Source organism: Mycteria americana, chromosome 6, assembly GCF_035582795.1.
Source record: "Mycteria americana isolate JAX WOST 10 ecotype Jacksonville Zoo and Gardens chromosome 6, USCA_MyAme_1.0, whole genome shotgun sequence".
NCBI classification, from domain to species: Eukaryota; Metazoa; Chordata; class Aves; order Ciconiiformes; family Ciconiidae; genus Mycteria; species Mycteria americana.
Genome location: NC_134370.1, coordinates 60497217 through 60509044, shown reverse-complemented (window position 1 = coordinate 60509044; position 11828 = coordinate 60497217). Strand labels below are relative to the sequence as shown.

The following is an 11828-nucleotide window of genomic DNA, read 5'->3' as shown; positions in this document are numbered from 1 at the left end:
ATCAACATTTCCTTAAAAACATTTTAAAAAGTTTAAAATGGCAAATACCTCCCATGGACTCTTACGGAGAAAACAATATTTTGAACAAGAAACTGAAAGAACGACATTAAGATGAAAAGCACAGAATGATGATTTCAGGTGAGTTTTAGCTTGGGGGGAGTACTGCAAAATAAACGAATGATAATACACCGTGCGCACTGGCTGCTTGCAAAGAACGTGCAATCTTGCTGGTCTTTTGACTTATATTCTACAGCTATGGAGCTTCCCAAGAAAACAAGGAATAAAGGAAAATGGGCAAAGAGAAAAAGCAGCAAGCTGGAAGGAGGGAAAGGAAAAGGGGGACAAAGCTGATCTTTTTCACACTTGGATTTCACTACTGTCCAGACAAGTTTTTTTAAAACATTTATGGTATCACTGGGGACCTGGAACTGATACATGACTCAAAGCGGAGATCTGGTTATTAAAATTGTGATTAGCAATCACAAGTGCAGGGCTTGTGAAATTATGCTTTTCCTGTGGAGACGAATCCCAGAGATAGGAGCTTCACAGAAATTGTATTTGCACATCACCGTACACATTGGCAGCTACTGCAAAGCAGCTTCAATTTTTGTCCGTTTTCCCTTTGAGGACAGGACACAGATCACATTAATAAGGCAAAAAGGACACGTGCCAGCCTGAAATGAAATAGAAAATGGTCAAAAATAATTTCTACAGTCTTCCAAGTAGTTCCCAAACTGTCCACACCTTGCAATCATATCTTCTTAGGAACAGTTTTCTCTTTCTCTTGCATGTGAAAAGCCATACAAACATTAACAGGAAACTGTCTGAATATGCAGGAGAAAGACTGAAAGTGACTGTACACAAATTGCTCTCAGACACACAAGTGATCTGAAAACACTGGTTTGATTTGGTTGATTTTAATACCATTATATGAGGCATTAATTCGGTATTAGACATTCATACCAATAACACAGAAGACCCATATCCCCCAAAGATAAAATGCACGCAAGCCAATACATGGAAGGACCAACAAAGAAAGAGGCTGTCTTTGCTTCGACCCAGTAATAGGCTGTGGTAAGAATAAGTTCTTCAGACTCAGAAAAATCGCAACTCATCACCCCTTGCAATACCCTGGATGACAACATGAAGGTATTTACTGGAGAAACTGATAGGCACCATTCAGAGGTATTTTGAAAGAACCCTTTGCAAGAAGTTCCACTGAAAATATGCTGTGTTAAATGAGAAAATTGTCTTTGCTCGGTCACATAAAACTCTCCTTTTCTATAAACGAAGGCCATTTGCTGTAGGTAAACCCATACATTTTGATTTTTTTGCAATGTTTCAGAAATTTAAAAGTTGGTCATTGTAGAAAAGAGTTTCTCTTTGCTGTTGTGTTTCAGGCTAATTAATAAAGCTATTTAGATCACAGAATTAAAAGAAAACACCTAAGTTACAGCTCAGCTAGATGTGCATACTATACGAGTTGGCATATAACGGACATGTTAGGAACATTAAATGAGGCTATGTGTATCCCAATTTACTACCTTTAAAATATTGTTTTGAGCAGCTAAAAGTTAGTTGCACATCTAACAATATTAGTATAAGCATGTTGTTATTCCATACTATATTTCTGCAGGTTTTATTAGCAAGGCCAGGAGTCAACATTAGTGATTTACAGTCTGTAAAAAGGATGACGTCACTGAAATGTGAAAAAGGTCAGAATCCCCAAAGACAAATTATCTTAACAATAGAATGAGATCATTCCATACACTTGTCTGCTCCAAGGCGCAATAATCAAACAGACCTACATGTAAAGCCTATGCTGAGCATTAGATAAAAGCTACAGAGGCAGCACTTTTACCAACGTAATACAGTAGACTGCTGTAGATTTTGCTCTGAGCTTCACTCATGAAAAAGCTTACTCTGCAAGGGTCCCAATCCCATTCATTTTTGCTAAAACATTACAAAGAAACTGTTATAAACATATGTAAGCTTGAATAGAAGATCTGGTTCCATTTCAAATAGAAGCACTGATACCTACATGGAACAAAATAATGGGGCTCATTAACAAAGGAGAGTTCACCTTTGAACCTTCATGTAAGGTTTAATATACAGCTTTTCCCTGCACTAAAACTCTACAGGCTGGTTAAGATCCAAATCTGCATAAAGAATAAAATCCCCTATTGATTTTCATAGGTTCTCAACCAGAATAAATCGTTTAACTTCTTTGATTTAAAGCAGCTACAACACTAGCTAACTAATGTTCGCTACCAAGACAAGAGAATTACTCAAATTTAAAAAATCTGAGGAAAGATCCACATTTTTGTTACTGCTTGAGTAATTTCTACAGGATCTTACTGGTTGTATCTCTATTACCTCCTGCAACATTTTCCTATGGGTATGGCGGGTGGAGGTTGCTGTGTGGTGGTAAAAAGAAAAGCTGTCTCTACGGAACAGGGAGTGATGCTAATCATCCAACAGGAATGAGCAGTTCATCAACACATTCAAAAATTAAGACAGTTTTTTAAAATGATGAATTAATTTGTAACACAAGGTCTCCTCTTATTTAGAAGTGATAAGCGTTGAATTGTTAGCTCGCCTCTTTCATCTCAAATAAACATAAATTGCCAAAGTTCAGTGCTTCTGAAGTGAAAAAGAAGTCCTACATAGTCTGTTTAATGAAGAATTGCAATTGTGCTCCTGCATGAGCTAACTAGCTTCCTGGATGTGGGTGTTTCATTTAAACTTCTAAGAGGACATCAAAACACATTTACATGAATACAGATCATTGCTTCCGCTGGGTGATTTAAATGCATCTTACAGCTGTAGAGAAGGATTTTCTCAGTATTCAAAACATCCTTCTTAAGAACAGGAATTATTAACTTATTACTTTCTTTTTATACACATCAATAAAATTAGACCCACCTCTGAACCCCCATATTCTCCTAGCAGCAACCCTCATCCTCCTTCCATTTGCCCTGTACCGGAACTCTAATACTTTTGCCTGACAAACGTTTTGTGGCACATTCTGAGCTTACAGTGAATGCTCCTCCAGGTGGTAGACATGCGTCACGGCTATTCCCACCCGGTGCTATCACAATATCCCAGCACAGCCTACCGAGTTTCTAAAATCAGGTCTTTCCATTACTGATTAATATTGGTGTGCTGGAAGACTGACCACCATGAGGAAAGAGACCCCTCTACGAAATAGGTTGCCTCTGGGTATTCCTTCTAGAAAGGTAGGATAATTTAAAAAAAAAAAAACAACAAAAAACAAGTGAACAAAACGCAAGGCTGTTCCTTTAGCAGGAAGTGCTGAGAGTGGAAACTCAGTTTCAGACTTCTTTCATGAGGCAGTTAAATGTTTGCTCACTTTGCAGATCATCTCTGTGGGTGAAGGTGAATGGTGCAGCCCTATCAGTTGATCTCGGGAATGTGGTCCATTAAAGAACCACCCTGCCCTGAGGGAGCCAACAGGGTGTACGTATGGAAGGCTGTATGAATTAATGCTGCATAAACTGGCAATGACTTCTGATTAGATATTATAATACATCCCTGAGCAATCAGCATAGAAAAAAACACCCCAGATTTTGCCACCAGTTCCTACTCTGCTACACAATCCACAAATCATTCATTTCACTCCCACAAGCATGCATTTAGCTTTTTAAAAAACATTGTACAGCAAATTATGTAGTGTTCAAAAAGACATTTGCCAGGGCTGAAGGAAAAGAGAAAACACATTTTTGATAACTTGATGAGTTCCTGGGATGTTCCCCCCTATTTTTACATCTCAAAAGAAAGGCAGCATGTTCTTTGGGTGTGTCATTATAAGTCAGTGATGAATATCATCACCAAGAGGTTTGATATAGCAGCATCAGAAAAGGAAATATGGCATAATAGGGGAAGTCCCCATCTTTGCCTTGAAACACTGAAAATATACCTATGATTCAAAAGATTTGTTTAAATCCATAGAGTAAAAGGGATGCAAAATAAACAAACTCCTCTTACTTTGCTATAATTCTAAAAAAATATTTTTAGAGGATAACAACATAAAAGCAACATAGCTCAAATTCATGGAAAATACCCTTTGATTTGGAAATTGACAAAAGTTGCAGAATTTCAATCCCTAAGTATCAGGAAATCATTATTTCTGCAAACCTCCTCTGTAACAACTCCATCAACCTTTCCAAAATAGTATTTGTAGCAAAAAGGCCTTTGAAGCTACCAAATTCTTATTTTCTCTTCTATAATGTTACCTCTGGTTGCACAACTTTTGAAAGTGAAGTTTGCCCATTTATCCAGTAAGCATCTTTCTGTCTTCTAGCCCCGATTACTGCTTCATCTACAACAGCACTTATTGTCAACAAAAGCAGAGTGAAAAGCTTACACTGTGACTTTTTGTCCTTTCATTACTTATTCAGGATGATTAAAGCTGATCTCAAATAATTTCAAATTGATTTTTACATCTGAAATATCAAACAACAACTTGTCATTTCTCTCCCTTTTGTTGACGTGCTGGGTAATGATGTTGTGCCAGACTTAAACATTAAGTCTTTCTCACAGAACAAAGAAGAAAGGCCAATTCATAAGAACTGGTGAGAGAAGGAAAGCTCTAGTTCAGTTTGTAGTCTTGTTTGGTCCAGTTGCCCAGTCTGCCACAGATTTAGCCTAAGCACTTCGATTCAGAGAAGTGATGACTTGAGAATTCTCTAGTAAAAGCACAGTACAAACACACTTCTTTGCTCTGAGGCAACCTAGGGGCTAAAGGAGGGTTGTATTTTGAGAAAATCTTTATAAAATTAAATCCAAGGTCTAAAAATGAAAATAGAACGAACTATTCTTTAAACATTTACCCTGATAGAAAGCAGAGGTAACTCAGCATACATCCAGCAAGGAGGGAAGAATCAAGACTAGCATTTTCCCCCACCAACAGCTCGATATTTTAGCAGATTTACTGTCAGCCTCCAGCCCTTCTGCTTTGGATCATGCAGACTCAGATCAAGAATTAAATGTAGAGAAAAAGGCATCTGTTCACGGACTATTAGCAGCTCTTTGTTTTATAAAGTGACCAATGTTTCCAAAGGATTCAACATCTTTTCTTTTTAAATAAGGATTTTGCAAGAAGCTTATCTGCAATGAAAAAAAAAACAACACCACTTTATAAAAAGTATTACAAAAGTCACTTTTACAGTTACAGTAAAAGACCACAACACAGACATTAAGAGTCTGTCCTTCAAAACCACGGGTCTTTCATTTACTTGGTGGTTTGGGATTTTTTGTTTGTTGCTTTTAAAGTAAAATACTATATTTGGGGGTTCTCATATGCATTTGGTTTTTTCTGCCATCATGGTGAAGCTGCAAACATTTTCATGTTTTTCTCTAATTTGATGCCAACATCAAGCTGGAAACTTTTTTTTTTTTTTTAAATGAAAACAGAGATTCTGATGAAATACAAGACCTGAGGTTTTTAGGAAAAACAAAATATCACAAGATTTGTCATAAAAACATGGAGTTGGCAACAGTAACAGTCTCCTTATCCACAGTAGCTTGCTATTTAGAGGAGTGCTCACAAGTCTGCAGACATATTTCTGCTCTCCAGTAATAAACTTATGAAGAAAAAAGGCTTAGCTAGCATTATCACAGATACCTGTCACTTTGCAAGTCAAGAACAAAATGAAAGTGGCACAAAAATCAGATCCTCATCTGGCAGAAATCAAACAGGACTCAACTGAAGTCACATAAACCACAATGAATTACCCCAAATGAGATTCTGGTCCTAAATCTCAATCTATATGTACTAAAAACTGAAGGCTAGGCTGTGTTACATACCACGCTTCCATGTAATCAGCTGCAAAAGATCTGCATATCCCCCAGGGAGGCAACACAAGGGAGTCAATTTGCCACACCAATGCAAATGCCATGCCAGTCACATGGCTGCACTGAAGAGTGTCTGACAAAATATGTATGATTTTCATACCGTTCAGTGGTTCTTTCAACTGTTCAGTGATTTTCTTCACTGAACAGCTCCTTTGTTCCTTCCAGCTGAGGTTAAAGCTAATATCCAACTTCAACTCTTTTGGCCTCTGTTTTCCTTTGGCTGCCTGCTCACAGCACATACACTCTCTGGGTTAACATGGCCAATAGTATGGACTGGGGAACTTGTCTCTTGTGATTGTCTCAGAGTGAATCACACATAATATGACAATGACATTGCTCAAGTCCAAACTGCTATTATCAATACTAAATCTGTTTATACTGTGCCCTTACATCAATACAACAAAAGCAAGGGAACCTTAAAGTTACTTCACCTTTCAGACATGTTTAGAAGATGCAGCCATTTTTTTAGTTAGCTGTGAGAAAATAAATAGTTTCATTCTTTCTGGCCAGAGAAATACATTACCTGCAAGCTCTAGAGCAAAAGAAGAGCCCAGCTTGTCAGCCGCCATTTTCCTTTGTCAACCACAGTTTTAGCATCTTCTCTTTGGCTTGGAAGAAATGATGTTGATAAGCTCAAGCACAAGTGACAGCTATCAGAAAGCAGGACAGTTACTGTACTTCCCTCTTCTATAGCCCAAACTCTTCTGGCCCAGGTTGGCAGAGGCTTCTTCACGTACCTAGCAGTATTCAGCTTTGGGGTGCTCAACTGAGAACCGCAAGAACAAGAAAATAATTGAGGAGTTTCCCTTACAGCATTCTCTTACATGAGAGGAGAGTAAGGTCTGTAATTTCATGACCCTGGGCCCCCCAACCTCATGCAGCCTGCGGATCTCAGAACAACATCCCTTCAAATATCCTAGCATGCACGTATCTACAGTTCTTCAGGCTCCACCTGTCCCAGCAGCAAGATTCAACAGAAGCCATGATTCACTGCTGGGTCCTGGCTTAAAAATGTTATTTAGAGCTGCTTTCTATACAGTCAGTAAACTGGTACCCAGGGAATTTCTGTTGCTGGGAATGCACAGCTCCCTTCCACCACTCTCCCTGAAACGATGAGCCTGCCACAGTAAAGGGGTTTCTGTGAAATCTGCAGGACAGCAAGGGAGACAGAGAAACAAGCTATGGAGGCTTGTTTCTTCATGCTTTCCTTTGCAGAGGCAAGGCTATACAGAAGGCATGCTCTGACTGGTAATTAAGTTCTGCCTGTCAAGGCAGCATATCTTCCATATAGCATACTTGCATACTATCTATTATTGAACACTTCTACAGCAACAAAGCAATCCCATTATGCAATTAAAACAGTTACTATAAAGGCACCCATACAAGTGTGATGTTATTTTTTTCCACAGCATTTTTACATTTCTTCTCCAGCCTTCCCCTTTCAAACCAGCTGCAGTCGAATTACTCACTGGCCTTGATGCTTACAATGTTGGATGTGATAGGAACAGACTAGATATTGTTTTAACACAGGAAGGTTAATTTAAAATAACCTTCCTAAGCTGTTCATACTGCATGACAGCAACATTACAAGGAGAAGACATGGATTCATAAATAGGATCAGCTTTCAATCCCCAGACCAGTGATAGCAGCACTTGTCATGAGCATACTGTGCCTAGTCTCCAGGGGAAGTGCAGCTTCAGCTGCCACTTACACAGCTCCTTCTGTCAGTCACTCCATGAAGCAATGCCAGTTTTTTTCTTCTAAAGAGCCATTCTCTTGACCTCCTAAAGGTAAATGCTACCATGACAAGAGATGAAAGACAGAAAACAATTAGCTGCAAGTATGTTCCATAGCATGCCTGCTACTGTATTTCAGCACCAGTTGGCTCTGGATATGTCTGTATCACTGAGCAAATAAATCAGCCTTTGGAATTAGATTGATTGTTATAAAATCATCACTTAAAGCAGCATTAGAAAACTAAAAAAGAGGACTTACAGTCAAACACATATATTAGAGGCAACCAGAAACCACTGCTTAATGGTTGTATCACTCTTGCCCTGAAAATTTTTGAGGTTTTTTTTGTCATGTCAGTCCCTACTCCTACATGACTGACCTTAACTTTGTGTCCTCCCCTTTGAACAAAGTAGGACTAAATACTCAGAGTACTCAGGTGGTAAGTCTAGCCAAAAAGTTATACTGCCTTCAGATGTGGCAAAGGAGTGGGACTCCTGAAGCTGCCACGGACTTTGTTAAGTCGTCTTGAAGCATGATTAAATCTGCCTCTTCATCATGTCAACCTTTTTACAGCTCCCCTAAGGACAGCATTTAGGCTTGCATTGCATGGTGGTCACTCCAAACCATTTTCTTGAATCCTACAATTACAAGACAGCTGAATGTTCCCTTTTTCAAATGCTATGAAATCATCACTACAGCAAAAAATTGATTTTGTAGGGCACACCAAGTTAGAATGCCAGGGATCATTTTGTACTAACCCCCTCTAAAAACTTGTTTCTTACTCCACAGTCTTCTTTTTACATTAAGATTGTGGGATTTTCCTTCTTTTTTAAGCAATTTATAATCCAGAATTATTGTTTTCAGGAGAATATGGCAGAGGGGACAATGATACACATAACTGTCATGGAGTCATCACTAAAGCCCAAAAGTTTCTTAAGACCTGTCTCTAAGTCTGAGACCTTTACTACAGCAAAACAAATGACAGAATATTGCAGGGTAGCAGTTTACACTGGCATAAATCATTCAGAAAGCAATGAAACAAGAGTGATTTATTCATTACCTGACTTAATTTATTACAGTGTAAAAGAACCATATGAAAAATTCTGGAAAGAGCTCCCCACAGATGGGAAAAAACCAGCACTGAATTGGTGATGATGATCAATCTGCTTCCCATTTGTAATTCCACTTGAGAAGATGCATATTTTAGCTGTGCTTTGTGGCCACTTCACAAAAAAGTAGCATAACATTACTGAATTCCCCTCCCTCTCAGGGGATAGCAAACGTGTTTGTGAGCATGTAGGAAATGCAGGGTTTAAAAAGGCTACAGATTCTTTTGACAAAGTTTTATTTTTGCTGCCTGTGCAGATTATTATTTATTGTTAGCCTTTTACACCAGCAGCTTTTGTGGGGGAAAAAATGCATCTAGCTATCTCACTGGAGAACAGAGAGACATGCCAGTTTTGTAAGGGTGAAGGACAAGCCTTTTACACGGCCATCAAAAATGCTAACAGGAAAACACTACTGAATTTTGTTCGGGTTTTTTTTTGTTCAAATTCCAGAATCAGCAAGTCTTTATGAAGATAAGCAGTTTCAGTAAAAAGAAGTAAATAAGTTGATAATAAAAATATTCCTGTAAAGAATCAGTGGGGGGGTTATGGAGTTAGATCCTTGGTAAAATAGGAAATGAAGGAGGAGGGATGAGTAGAGGGGGAGGAAGGATAAATTAACAATAAATAAATAAATAAAGCTTCTGTAGGAAAACAGCATCTGTTGAAACAGAAAAGTCTCTGCCAAACAGCCCAAACCACGCTACTTCAGGGTATCTATTTTTTCCTCCTGTTAGTCATGGTTTGCAGGAGTTTTATAATCACAGAATGATACAGCTGTAAAAGACCAATGCCCCCCAAAGTTTTCAGTACACTTTATTAATAGAAACTATAAAAATCAATATTAATTTTAATCTTATCTACTTTTCAGTAGATCCAAACTAGCACAAAACAAGTCAAAAAGCACACACTCACAATAGAGGATATGACTAAGCCACATCAAGTAGATGAGAGACCAAAATTCAGAAATACTGCTAAATCAAAATGGTATCTGCATGCAAATGTTTTATCTTGCATGTGAACTACTTGTCTAAGCACCAGTAAAATCAGCCGGGCCTACACAGACATCTCATGCTAACACTCTAAGTATTTTCCTTCTCAGGTCTGTACTGAAGAAGCAAATCACAAATACTGCAAATTTGAGTAAAACTGCAAACTGGTGAAGAATAGCACAATAAGAAATGTATGCACTTTTCATCATTTTACAGACATATCTATGCATGGTTTAATATAAGAGATTCTACTCCACATTCTGCCAGCCTTTCCCCAACTTCTTTGGATCCCACTCTGCAGAAAATTCCCAAGAAGCTTGAGTTATGGCTGTGGAAATGGCTAAAAACACCTTGTGCCTGGTGACACGACCAACATGGATGTTTGTGTCTTACACCTCAGTCATAGTTGAGATGTCATAAGTGAATCTGAAGAATTAAATTGTAAGCTTGAAGTTCAAAAAATGAGAAATAAAAATAAAAAAGCTGTTTCAAACAAGAATATGTATTTTCTTGGCTTTCTGCATATTCTAAAAAGATTTGTATCAGGACGGGGAGGAGGAAATATAGGAAGAAAATATTCCTGTCTGAAATTGAAAGCCGTGGTGCATCCATGCTTTTTAAAATACTACTTAGCTTAAAATGTTTCTTTTCAGGTCACTTTTCCTATAAATGATAACCTGTATTATACACAAATTTCATTAAAGGCTTTTAGATCCATAGAAAAGTTTAGCTATAGTCAAAATAAGAGAATAATAACAATACAAACCCCCTCAAATTACAGTATTAAGAGAACATTTACTACCTGGAAATTTTATGTAAATATTTGATCTTTAAAAATCATGTTTCAGAATTGGTTTCATTTCCATGGATTTTACATATCAGAAGTAATGTCAGTTGATGGAAATTTCTTATAGGCATCCTGTAAGTGGGGATCTAGTAGTAAGAAGTAAAAAAAAAAAATTATTAACATTTAACACCCTCCAGGGAAAGATTTCAAAACATTTCATGAATACCAAAGGATTATGTTTTAACAACACGACAGGTACTAAAAAGACCTTATCACTATTTTCTTGACTGTCCTTATCCCATACTTGATGCAACAAAGAAAACTATGCTCCCTTGCCTAGTTTCAACTCTTGCGTTTTCACAGGCAGTCTGGTATGAACAAGAATCAAAATGAATCAAAAGCTATGTGAGAATTCAAACCAAGCATTAAAAAAAAAAATGTTGCTGACAAAATAATCCAGCTCATTCACATCCTCTCCTCCACATGCTACTTCTATTTCTGCAAAGGAAACTAGGAAGAAGCACAGAAAAGTCTACACAGCATTTTGAACCAAACTGAAGTTAGAAAGGAGAAACCCTAATAGAAGCAGCAAAACCTCAAGACACCTTGCCCAAAGAATTTAGGCTGGTATGATCAGGGCCAGGAGAAAAGTCACCTGAATTCCCAGTTCGAGTTCTGCTGCCAAGTCACACTGTGGAAGGTTTCAAGCAGATCTGCAAGCTTCTGTTCTTTAAGTTGTCTCATCTGTAAATGGTACTTGTCTGGCACTAGGTTTATAAATGAAAAAAGTTTCAGACAGATATATTTGAGGAACATCTCTCTAATCAAGAGTGCTGTTTTACTCCCAGAATTGCCAAGTACAGTGTATTTACCTCCTGTGTAAAGTAAAAGTTTCTTATTTATACTGGAGACATTTATTCCCCTCACCTAGTCTGTGGAAACAAAGAACAAGCAAGCACTTCGCAAAAGCTGAGGTTCTTTCATCCTCGTGGGTCTCTAGTAGTTGCACAAACAGGTCACTCCTTGCACCCACAAAACCAATTTTTCTCAGGTATAGCAATATGCCAGGCCTAGCTGTACCAAACTTATTAGTTTAAGGTTCCCTTTTAATCTGGCTGTCTGAAAGATCACCTAAAGATTCCTCAAGTAGCATTAAAGAATTTTCCTGCCCACAGCTTTTCATGAGAGGAATCTTGTTGCTTATTTGTCATCTGTTGTAATGCCTGACTTGACCCACCTCTCCCCTCTTATGCTACTGGAAGGACTACTCAGAAGATTGCAAGGTACTTGAACTGCGCTACTCACAACCTTCCTATAGACTTAGTATGGCTT

General features: G+C 38.0%; 1 long non-coding RNA gene across 1 annotated transcript; it reads right to left on the bottom strand.

Annotated features, from left to right (window-relative positions):
- Positions 1-7560: 7560 nt before the first annotated feature.
- Positions 7561-11828, bottom strand: LOC142411748 (uncharacterized). Its single transcript, XR_012776251.1, has 3 exons — positions 11152-11828; positions 10512-10642; positions 7561-7674 (listed from the first exon to the last, which is right to left on the bottom strand). It is a non-coding gene; the product is annotated as an uncharacterized LOC142411748 (long non-coding RNA).